A 13,652-nucleotide genomic window follows, 5' to 3' on the forward strand; every position below is an offset into this window, starting at 1 on the left:
CTTACTTACCATTCAATTTTATTCACACGCCATCTTTCATTGGGCTGGCTCTCTTTATTACCTAAAATATAGTTACTCAATGCCAACAAACACTACAAATTATGTATTTTATGTAATTACGATAGCCCTCGAAACTATATTAAGTATTGCACAGGCTAGCTCTCTTTATTAAGATATGATACCCGATGATGAAATTAAAGTGTCTTGGGGCTAAATAAGTTTAGTAAAATTGCTATGTCACTTAAATATTTTATTAACCCTCGAAGCACACACCTATTGTTTCAAGCACTGTGCTCTTTTTTACGGTTGTTACGTCCAACATACCACTTCTCTCTATTTTTCCTACTCGCTAACTCTCCCACAGTTCTTACATTAATCTCATGGTCTCTGTCCTGTCCTCTTATCTCTACGTAGTCCCACGCTATTCACTATCACGCTTACTCTTCAAATTCCATTCCCTACTCCTAGCATTGTCACACCTTTTTTGCACCCGTACGTTTCACGTCTCGAGGTACACTCCTATTCTGACTCTCGACAATTCCACATCTAGCCTTCTTATATATCTTTTCGTACCACACAATTCATTCCTACCGGTATCTCAAGTTCTACGGAATAAACATATAATCGCCATATCAACATACTCAAGTTTATTCAATCCTCATCCTGATTTCCGGTTGACCTGAAACGTAAAAGCGAAGCCAACCAGGTTACTCCTTCCGCTCAGGAGTAAACTCTACTCACGGACGTAACATTGGTGGCAGCGGTGGGATACGAACCCACGCCTCCGAAGAGACTAGTGGCTCAAACTCTTGTGTCGAGGACAGGATCAAGGACATCGACGGTGATGTCGATGCGGTGATTGCAAAGAACGAAGAGTCCAATGAATCGAAAGATAGCACGCTGAAGAATTCTTCTTCGTCAACAGTTACGAGCAACCATTCCAGCACTCCGAAGCATACTACCTCAGACAAACTGGTGCCATTAAACATCAAGGATACGACCATCGGCAAAATCTTAAAACGTTTGAAAAACGTGAAAAACGAAAACGTCTCTGAGGCCGTTGAAGAACTTGACGACAACGAGAATAACAATGTCAATTCACAGCTACATCCTGAAGTAGATCAATCTATCAATAAAAAGGTTGCGCACAAAGAAGTTACCGAAATCGGCGTACAAGATCGACTACCCAATAAAGTCACAACTTTCGATCGTCAAATTTTCGATAAAGACGGCTACGCGGACTTCATCAAAACCTTCACAATGGACGCTGGTACGTCGAAACCCCCGAAAGATGAGAAAAAACGCAAAGGGCTGCGTCGGCTACTTCCAGGTCTCTTCTCGCCGAAGGACTCGCGCAAAGAGTACAAGAAGGAGCAAAAAGAGCGAAAGAAGCGGGAGGAGAAACAGTTTGGCCAGTACCAGCAAAACGGAAACTACACACGATCCCCCGACACGATGAACCTCAACGAAGACATCAAGCGAAATGTGAAGCTAAACACGAGTTTGAACAGTTCCATAATCGAGGAACGATTAAATGAAATAAAGCAGGAATTATTCCCAGAACAGGGCCTAACGACGAGCACTCCGGATCATTTTCTGCAAGCTGATCGGATCAATATGCCACGAAATAGCAGGAACCAACGATTCTACACTGCCAATTCATCATTGAGCTCGATCGCACCTGAGGATAAGTGGATCGATCAAAATATCATAAGTGGTTCCCCGGACATGCGAAAACTCAAGCAAAGGCCAACAGCCGACCCGAAATGCAGCCTGGAGAGAAAACATAGTCTTCAGGAGCCGGCGAGTCAAGCAAAATTCTTCAGGAACCATGGGCCATCCGGCAGAATCTCAGCACCGCCAAACGAGCGGTTTCTCATCAGACCGAGAGCCGTGCATCCGGTGGACAGACCACTTCCGGCGATACCTCAAAAGGTCGAGTTTTCAGACTACGAAAATCACCACGGACTTCATAATTATCCCGAACGACATCCTGACGCCGAAAGTTACTCGCGCGCGCAGTATCCTCGCCAAGTGCAGAACCATCCGCAGGACGTCGGTCGGCTCTACGACGATTAAGCAACTGAATCAGAACCCGGGAATCTTCTTCGAACAATTGCAAGACCTACGTACATATAACAAAGAATGGACTTTGCTGAACTACATAGACCTCCAATATTTATTCGACCGACTTGACCAAACATCAGATTTCTTAACCATAATAGAAGGTAAATGCTCTGTCGCCAAAAACTACTGTTACACCGGCGACCATATTCAAATGTTGGCTGATAGAATAAAAACCATGAAACTATACCAAAACCGAATAGAATATTTAGTTGGCCATCGCACAGGCGAATCCACTCACTCCGAACTTGCTAAATTAGCCCACCATCGTGGAACACGAGGCGCGATTAATTTCATTGGTAGCGTATCAAAATCCTTATTCGGCACGCTAGACGTAAAAGACGGAGAATATTTTAACCAACAAATTGACAACTTGTACAACGACAGTAGACACTTAGCATCCCTGCTTAACAAACAGACAAATATCGTACAGTCAACGTTGGGCGTCTACGGGAAAGAAATCGACAGCATGATAAGCCACGACCGCGAACAACATAAATTACTCACGGCCCTCTCGACTGATGCAGCTATTTCAAAAGCCTTAATCGCCAACAATACCTTCAGAACGACTTTACTTAACCGACTAATTGACCTGGACCGACACTTGAACGAATATGAACTTGACCTGTCCAGCTTAGTAAACGCTATCCTCTTCGCTCAAAAAGGTATCGTCCACCCTAAAATTCTATCACCACAACAAATTATTTCCAGTCTTAAACATATCCAGTCACTCAGACCACAAATAGAGTTTCCTATTCCAATGGATCCAAATTACGCTGAAGAACTGATTCGAATCTCTAAAATCGACATAGCGTATTACGAACCCAGACTGCTTTATGTGATATCTATTCCGTTGCTCAACTCCGAGGCTTTTGACCTGTACCGACTGCTTCCCGTCCCCGTTAGACAGACATACGACTCTGCAAATAACAAATTCGCTTACATTCAACCTGGCAGCGACTACATAGCTATAGCACTTAACCGAGCGTCGTACTTTCAAATCTCGGAATCCAAATTTAGTAAATGCATTTTATCCTTAGGAAAATTCATATGTAAGTTGACACAACCGCTTTTCCGACCGTCGACTCACAAACTCTGCGAGGTAGACCTTTTTCTGAACCCGTCCAGAAAAATTTCAAAACAATGTGATATCAGATTGACCGCATTCGATGGAACCTACTGGTCGGAATTATCAACATCTAATTCTTGGATTTTCTCAGCTTCCACTCCTGAGACTCTTCATACTCTCTGCCCAAATGACCAGACCTCTCGTGTCACACTTTCCGGTTCAGGCATTATCACCCTAGACGACCTATGTACGGCTAGTACTTCTGAGGTCACTCTCAAAACTTCGAAACGCTCACAATCTACCGAGATCCTCTCCTACGTCCCCAAAGTTACCTTGGATCTAAGTCAAGTATCCCTCAGTCTTGATTTTAATATTTCCACCGACTTATCCTTAATTGCAATCCCCCCACTCCACAAAACCTCGCACATAGATGTACATGCCTTGGCCAATACCGGACTATCGCTGCAGGATATCGCAAAACAAGCTACTGATATCAGCACACACCACCGCACACAGCGCTATATGTTGCACATCAAAGACACTCTTACTTACAGCGGTGTTGGTTTGCTATCTCTCGCAACCCTATACTTATTCTACCGTCACTCATGCCTCGGCAAGGTCATTACTCTGTGCACACATTGCAAAACAAAAAAGACGAACCAGACATTTAGAGCCATACAAACAGGGTATGACAATCCAATCGAGCTGAATATTATTCACCCACCTACTTCTTCTGTCCTACCCATTCCCAACGAAGTAGAAACCCATCATGCAGTTCCTCACACACCACCTCCGCTTCCTTTAAACCCACCCACCTTACGAAAACCTTATTACAAATAGGCAATTACTATATTGCTATCAAGATCTGCTGTTGCGCTGTCAAACAGACATAAATAAAATAAATACTTGTGTACACTACTGCACTAAAATAATTGTAGTGACGATCTTATACCCTTAGTTTAAAATTAGCCCAAAATATATCTACACTCATAACCGATATCATTGTACAAATAGGTCAAACTCTGTATCTCGATATATCAAGAAAAAAAAAATATAGTATTACTTAGTACCCAGCTAATAAAAAAAAAAAAAAAAAAAAAAAAAAAAAAAAAAAAAAATCATTGTTGTTTAGGCTTAAGTGTACTAACCCGCTTCCATGCGCATTAACCCTAGGCGCCTAGCTTTAAACAACATTATGTAACCATAGTATTATAACTATATGCCTTACGCTCATACGTAATCCAGAATATAAACCATACACTACCTATAATAAGAATAATTGTAAAACTAATTTTAAGCACATACTTTAAAATCATGTTTCACATTTCCACCTTCTTAATTCCCATATTCGGGACCATACCTACCGCTATGCTCCCTCTGACGGGGGGGGTGTGACGTCCAACATACCACTTCTTTCTATTTTTCCTACTCGCTAACTCTCCCACAGTTCTTACATTAATCTCATGGTCTCTGTCCTGTCCTCTTATCTCTACGTAGTCTCACGCTATTCACTATCACGCTTACTCTTCAAATTCCATTCCCTACTCCTAGCATTGTCACACCTTTTCTGCACCCGTACGTTTCACGTCTCGAGGTACACTCCTATTCTGACTCTCGACAATTCCACATCTAGCCTTCTTATATATCTTTTCGTACCACACAATTCATTCCTACCGGTATCTCAAGTTCTACGGAATAAACATATAATCGACATATCAACATACTCAAGTTTATTCAATCCTCATCCTGATTTCCGGTTGACCTGAAACGTAAAAGCGAAGCCAACCAGGTTACTCCTTCCGCTCAGGAGTAAACTCTACTAAGACACTCTGAAAGCCATATTCTATGTTAACGCAATCAACGATCTCTGATTCACACGAACGTCACAGACAAATCCGTATCTCCAAATCGATATTGCTGAAAGACTATCTCCTGCTGCTACTACGACGACATCTTCATTCTTCACGACTTCTAGTACGACACAACGCACACCGACGTCATCACCGGCTACAGACACGAAATCGCTGGACCAACATCCTCACGGAAGAATGCAACATTTTATTCCGTTCCTCCTCTTCATCTTCACTTTGTAAGTCGACAAATCCTAGATTAAAATTTACAACATGGCTACCGAAGGCACTTTTCCGCACCTGCCTCTTAAAGATGCATTAGCTCTGATTCCCACGTTCAATGGCACTAATATGCCCGTATCCGAATTCATAACTAAAGTAGAATGCGCAAAACAAGCTGTCTTAGCCAGAGAACTGAATTTATTCTCCACACTCATTCGCACGAAAATCGAAGGTGACGCGAGTAAATATATAGAGTCAGATAATCCGGATTCTCTTCGAGATTTGCTATACTGCCTAAAACAGGCCTACGCGTCTAAACAACACCTCCCAGATATCCAGCTAGACCTCGCACAATCGGCACAGAGGCGAAACGAGAGTGTTCTAGATTACGGTGCTAGAATAAAACATCTGTTAAGACAAGCGTGCGAATCAATAGATGCCTCAGAATCTATCAGTGATGCTCAAGTGCTAAAGAAAAATATCAAAGAGACCGCAAGACTAAGATTTATCAAAGGATTACTAGACGAATTAGAAATAAGAGTAGCTCATGAGAATCCACAAACCCTACAAATGGCTATAGACACGGCCACCAAGACTGAAAAACTATTATCAGATAGACTTAAACGAGCCTCATACCGTGATACTAACTACGAAACACAAAACCATATAAAATGTAATATATGTAAATTAACCGATCACATCGATAAATATTGTCCTGAACAACCTTCCCTAGTAGTAGTGTGTAGATACTGCAAGAAGGCAGGTCATAGTATAGAAGAGTGCAGAACGAGGCAGCGCAACAACACAACTTGCACGCAGTGTGGTCGCAAAGGCCACTCAAACGATAAGTGCCGCTCAAATCGGTCCCAATATCCCCAGAATCCAAAATTCCAACAAGATTCAAGAGTTTTCCAAAATAACACTAATCGTCAACAACAGAACAATCCCAATACCCAATATCGAGCAAGAGACCCGACAAACCAACCTTTAGACCAGACGCGAAATGACAGTCAACGCTCACAACAGTATAACACACCAAATCCTTCACGATCGAACTTCAGGGTTAATTACGTAACACAAGACTACTCGAACGAGAATTGCGATACAGGCGTCCACCCGGAGGTTTCATACGAAGCAAAGCAACATCGCGAATATCCCGCGCGAACTCCCTCGCGCTACCCAACTGATATCTCGGAGAGTGACTCCGTGACACATGATCCGGAGTCAGCTGTTGAAGACACGGATAGCGATGCCTCCGTTGTACCTACGGCAACGCTACCACCTTTAGGCTCACAACGTCGCGACAATCCCGAAGAGCGAAAACCGGACCGCCCCCATATTGACAATGACAACTTTTGTTGCTTAGATTACTTCATACAAAATCAAAATGACATATTACCAACACCCAACGTAACCGAAACTAATGACGGACTTCTCATGTTGTGCGACAATTACGCTCATTTCGTATCAGCTAATTGTGGTTGGACAGAAGGACTGGAAAAACAGTTGATAGACGGAAATCAGGATGAGGATTGAATAAACTTGAGTATGTTGATATGTCGATTATATGTTTATTCCGTAGAACTTGAGATACCGGTAGCAATGAATTGTGTGGTACGAAAAGATATATAAGAAGGCTAGATGTGGAATTGTCGAGAGTCAGAATAGGAGTGTACCTCGAGACGTGAAACGTACGGGTGCAGAAAAGGTGTGACAATGCTAGGAGTAGGGAATGGAATTTGAAGAGTAAGCGTGATAGTGAATAGCGTGAGACTACGTAGAGATAAGAGGACAGGACAGAGACCATGAGATTAATGTAAGAACTGTGGGAGAGTTAGCGAGTAGGAAAAATAGAGAGAAGTGGTATGTTGGACGTAACACGGTCTACCATTTCAAAACTGCTCATCCGATCAGTTTGTAAAAATTCTCAGATATTCTTCAAACAGTTTAGAATCAATTTCCGTTGTTCAAATGCTTTGTTAGAAATATTGAAACGCCCAAAAACATCTACACTTTTTTCAAAAAGGTTTCTGTTGGGGTTTTTGTGAAAAGAAGTGATTTTTTCAATTTTTTTATTTTTTGACACTGCCTAATTTTCAAATCGCTTGAAAGATATTCAGGATGAAACTTGAGGACTTCGAGGGTTGAATAATTCTGAAATTTAATACTGCATACAATGGGTTGGGCGAGTATATTCTCACATCATGTAACTTATGAAAAATTCTCCTGCTGCGATGCAAATCGTCTTCAAGAAAGTGGTGAAATCTGTTACCGTGCTAGATGGTTGAAAAGGGTAGGAGAAAATTTGCATATTTATGTGAAACTTTGCAATTATTGTAGAAATATTAGTTTCATTTGATTTATGCATAATGCATGTATCGGCGTATCAGTGGAATTCGATTCCAAAATATAAACGAAAAACACGCTATCTCAAGCATACATTTATTTTCTCCGAAATTACGTTGACAACACTACGACACGATTGATATCAATTCAAAAACTTACGTCGCATCAATAATCTTATATTTCAACTATCGATACTTTATGTTTTTACATTTTGACCTTTTTATACGTCGACTTTTTACATTTTGAAATTCTATAAAATAGATTTTCGTGCTTTGGAACTTTGACATTGTAGCTGTTCATTCTATTTTCTAATTTTTACACATTTTAGCCCTGCCCGTTTGACTTATACGTAATAAAAGTGAACATGCAGATCACTTTGTCACAAACCATAATCGTCCTTAACTTATCAAAGTATGTTTTTTGGAATATTTCGTGTTACAAGTGTGCGTGATATATTTTTATTATTGTTAAGAGAAATACGTGTCAGTCCAAAAAGTCCGGACGCGTGTGGTTTTGGAATTTGATATAGATGTAAAAGTAATGTAGATGATTGGTTGCAAAACGTTTTGAAAGCTTGGAGTCTTCTGTGTCCAATGATCCATTGCTCATCTCTGAAAAAATTTACCTACGTTAGGTATTACCACCGATATGCCGGAAACATGTTTTTCTTTACAGAACTATGCGAAAAATCTGAGAAACACCAGAATCCTGCCCTCTGAATATAACTAAAACCTCGACTCGAACTAAAACAATTTAAAATTTTGAAAAATGTCGAAACACATAGCTTCCAGGAATTTATGTATGCAAATACCTGATTTTGGTAACGGGTGAAGCAAAACAAAAAACTATAACCCAAAATTTGCAAATGAAGTGAAACAATTTAATTCAGTTGAGAACAAGTCGATCGCATTGCCCAACTCGCTATAATCGCTTTTGGAGTTTTCGAATTTTAGCGAGGCTCTTATGAACTCATCGTCAGCTAAATTCGCCCCACCCACCGAAGTCTAAACATCACAAGTAAATGATAGTATTCGCAAAATCAATGCACAATTCCAACATAATTAAATTTAACACATATTATTTTACAGTACTTATTTCAGCACACATTATTTTCAACATTAAAAATTGCCAAGTCGGAAAAATCGGAGTCTGAGTCTTATTAGCTAATGTGTGTGAGTGTGTGTCTGCGTCCACGCAGGGTTAAAAGCGAAGGCCCAAACCGATTCTTTGTATGTGATTGGCGTAAGTGTTGATTTAACGAGTGTTGATTGGTGTATGTGTTGGAATAAATTATGTTGAATGTGTGAGTGTTGACTTGGCATGTTGAATTTGTCATGCGTTATTTAGTCATGTAACCGTGACGTACAATGTATGTGTTTCCGGAATGAATATGAATCCCTGACTAAGGATATATATTTTCATCAACGTTCTCTACAAGTATGCAGATCTATTACAACTCTCACAAATATACTTTTATTCCGTACTCCAACAAGCCAATTTACAACTCATTCTTCATCAACTTCAATTCCTTTTATTTTCTAAGTTCTAATCACTCTGGGAAAATCAAATTCAACAATCATCAACCTCAGAATCAACTTTTTACAAATAACAATTTCACACTCAACAGTGTTTTCTTGACAGTAAGAAATTAATCATTGATATCAATTTGAAGTCGTTTTTCCTGTGTTTACTAATTCGTTTTCCAACCGTCCATTCCTGACGTAGAGAGTTAGAGACGAAAAATATTTTTTGCCCCTTTGGATTTTTATTGAAAATTTTGACGATTTGGAAAAATGCTGGAATCAATTCTTTGATGTAAAATATCGACGTAATTTTACGACACGAATCAATTGGGCGCAGTCCGAATACGCTGTGAGCAACGGATCGAACGTGACAGCCGAAGAACGAAATATTTCCCTCGTCATTTTTCTGCTTTTAGTCCCACGCTCTGTTTGATATCGTTTCTTCGTTTCTCAGGGTGTAATTAGTCTAGAGAGGGTCAAGCAAGTCGATTCTAAGACCGAAAATTTTTGTCTTTTTGAGAGACTAGATCTTACTCGTCAGTGGTGGAAGCTCAAGAAAAGAAATGACATAGCCAGCTGATTAGCCTTCAGCCTAAATTTTCATTTTAAATAGTGATACGTAAATTTGGTAAAGTCGGGTGAAATAATTATGGCATATCTTTTATTTTCTATTACAAGTAATAATGGCGAATCAAATTTTCAGTATTTTTGCTGTTTACAGAGTGAATTCCTAATGACTGCACGTTCTGTCGTCTGCTACTAACCGAGAGCGGCTGTTTGCCAGGGCAACCAACCGTCATAGACGATGTTTGCTGCGATGTATATAACCTTAAAAAAAATTGACAACAGTGAATTTAGCACAACTTCCACCGACATTAGTCAAAATTTTTGAGATTACATTATACATCGCGGCGAGCTGTCGTCAAAATTCATGACGGTTGGTCCCCCTGACAAACAGCCGTTCTCGGATTGTAACGCGTACGTATTAAATTTTACCAGACGACGGAGAAAGCACTTGTTAGAAATTCACACTGTATAGATATATCTTAGCATAGCTGACGTCATGACTCTGTCGTTCTCAATTCATCGTCGTACAATTTTTATGAAATTGGAAACAGGAGAAATGTGAACCAACTACTTTTTAGTCAACTATTCAAATACGTAATAAAAAAAAAAAAAACTCAGTATTCGGTCCAATTATTCTCATCGTTTTACTGAACGTTACAAATAACCGCAGCCACGCAGTAAGAAGCCTTTCTCACTCTCCACAGCGCTTAGAACTACAGCATGGCATTTCCGACTCGTAACAAGGACAGTAGGTAGCTCCTTCGCACGTGTTTTGGATACAAAATCTGACGCTTGTTTTTGGCAGTTTCACTTTCGGTGGTGGCGGGAAACACGGGGGTTTTGTACCGACCGGTTCTGGACAAGGTTTAGCGATGCACAGCGTCGGAGGGGGTGCCGGTTTTCCAGGAGGCTGACGACACCTCTGTAAAAAAAAAGCATATTCCATCAAAGAATCTCGTTTCTGGAAATAGAAACGTTTTTGACACTCTGATTTAAAGAAAATTTAATTCCTTCTATCATTATTGATACCAATAACAGTTTGAACACCGTTCGGATAGCAAAAAAAAAAAAAACATTTTGTAAGTAACTATTTAGTGCAACGCTAAAATTTGCTGTATAATGAATTACATCTGCTTGGTTGATTATGATCTCGTTACGTCCCGACGTACTTTTTTCAAAACACTATTTTAATTACAACAATCAAGCATTATTCTCTAGCCGCTTGAGCGACACTATTCACATAACAACCATTTGCACCCATCCTAGAAAAAGTCACGTACGGTCCACAGTGTTGGGTTTAACATTGTATCAGATTAGCTAGTACCAAAAACTGAGGTAAGAGATTGCTGAGCTAGTACCATTGACCGGCAGCCTTGAAATATCTCTCTTTTCAAGTTAAAATTATCATCAATGATTAGGACAAACCACTTATAAAATTTGCATCAAACTAAAATAGATTACTTAGAAAGTAGTATGGATGAATGTGTGAGAACTGCGTTAAGATATATTTAGCTAATATTTTAATTGTATAATTGACGAGATTTAGGACCTTCGGAGCACTCGAGCCGCACTCCGAAGTAACGCTGACCATGTGGAGCGGTACCAGAGGATCGCCCTCACACCTCATTGGCTAATTACTATACAACTTAGTTATAACTGCAGGTTCTTGGACTGAACTGAACTGAAGCCTCTTCTTTCATCTATCAAGTCGCAAGGTGCGTGGACGTCAACCCCTTTCGAGCAGAGTTGGAAAATCTTCATTGTGACCGGTCCAAGTCTCGTGCGAATTCGTTAAACCGAACATTCAGTTTATTCTGTTAACTGCAAAAGACTCACTATCTTCTAAATTCCAATTTTTACTGTTCTTTACTGAATCTCATTATTTCGCGAATAAACATTTTTATGATTATTCCATTTCCCGCAATGAAATCAAGTTCTGCATTGATTCAAAAGAAAACGGGTAATGTTGAGTGTTCGTTTTAAAATAATAATCAACTACGTTACTATTTTAATTAACAATCGTTTCAAACTTATAGTAATCCAGTCATTTCACATTATAATTAATCCTGGATGAACCATTTGAACATTTTCGAACAATACCTTTCGGCAATCAGTATCACTATCCAAATTCAAAATTCCCCAAGCCTAAGTGCCTGAAATAGAACATCGTCGTGTCATATTCTACTATCTATTCGACTCTGACCCCGAGGTTGGACTCTGGTCCAGAAACGACACTAACACTGACCTACACGACCCTATGGCGCTCAATCTCGTCAACCTTCACATCTAAAGATGTATCGAATTGTAGTCTTCGTCACATTAATCCGAATCTCGTTCTTACAGGTTTGTCAATCTTCGCATAACATATGATATGACGAGAATAGGTGGCAAGCTTCTCTGGCCACCGGTCAAATTCAGTATATTGTTTTCCAACAATAAGAATGTCAACATAAAAATTCATAATAGAGTTGCATAGCAAAATCTAGTACAACAGAATTGGTGCCTAGCTGCAGATAATAACCTTGAGTACTCAAAGAGAGACTCTCCTATTTTCAGCTCAGCCCCGAAACATAATTCTGCAAATTTTAAGTGAAGCATCTATCAAAATAATCTAGAAATTGAATAATCTAGAATAATCTAGCAAATAATCTAGAAATTGACTTAAGACTCTCTTATAAGAAATCGCACACAAAGTAACTTAAAATTTTCGAAAAATTATTTAGAATTTTGCTCAGAACTTCCGGGAAAATGGCAGAGAGATTGCTGAGAAATTTCTTCCAAATAAGTTATCACAATTTTCTAATAATATTTTCTCATCAGGAACATAATTATTGATAATTTCCGTAAAATGAATGAGGAAATAATTTAGTTTAGGAAAAAAGACGGGTTGGAAGAAGTATCATTGAAGAGTGTCACGAATCGGAAAGACGTTATTCTAACTATTGCAACGTGGCATTTCGGTTGTCCGTTACCACCAGCTCCCTGAACCCTAGATGCTACCAAAATTTCGAGGTTTCCGGTATCAAGTAGCGAGGCATTAACAAAAGAGCACCTGAACCACGGTCTTATATACAGGTCTGGCAACGAAGCCAATTTTCTACAGAGCGGCGTGGTTCTCTTGCTGTCCGTGGTTTTTAGTGTTTGAAACAGCCATGTCGCGGCACTGCTATCTAGAAATGTACGTGGAGTAGGGATGGTAGGGATGAAAATGTGCCAATAATAATATTATTATTACGTTGGCGCTGCATTGCGCACGCGTTGATTATCCATCCCTCGATCACAACGCCGACCTGGCGGCCACAAAGTGAGATAAATAACCGGCCGTGTAATGAACCACCCCCACTATCTTCGTTGCCAGACCTGTATGTAAGACCGTGACCTGAATTAGAGTCACGTATCCGAAAATCCGAGAGGGGTCACTGTAGCGAATAGCGAATAAGATATTTCAGGCTTTTTGTTTCTTTCGTTTTTCGAGTTACAACGGCACCAAGCATGGGGTCAACAACGAATTCGAGGAAACTGCGGAGTAGCGGAATAGCGACGATTTTGAAGAAAGGATGTCGAGGCTGCGGAGAGGGAGCCAACGAATATCCCTGCATCGCGGAAATCCAAGGCGATCATCGAATTCACCATGGCGTAAGGAGTAAGGTGTGCTACAGCGCGGCTTTTCGGATGAACCAATAGAAAAGTTCCACCAGTTGACGTCACAACAAACGGTCAATTCAAAACTGTTGAAAGATTCAAGGTAGATTAGAATGTTCGTTGACTGAATAATATAAAGACGGATACCCCTGGGTCAATTTTTGTGACCAGTTCGCGGCGGGCAAGTGGACCCGGGTGGGCCTGGGGGCGTGAGAGGTTTGTGCTCTATCGACTCTACCTAACGGGCTCGCACTGACGTTCGTAGCAGCCAAAGTAGTGTCGGTATGGAAGCTTGAGATTGAGTCGGTA

This window comes from Neodiprion virginianus, chromosome 2, assembly GCF_021901495.1.
Source record: "Neodiprion virginianus isolate iyNeoVirg1 chromosome 2, iyNeoVirg1.1, whole genome shotgun sequence".
In the NCBI taxonomy this organism is placed as follows: Eukaryota; Metazoa; Arthropoda; class Insecta; order Hymenoptera; family Diprionidae; genus Neodiprion; species Neodiprion virginianus.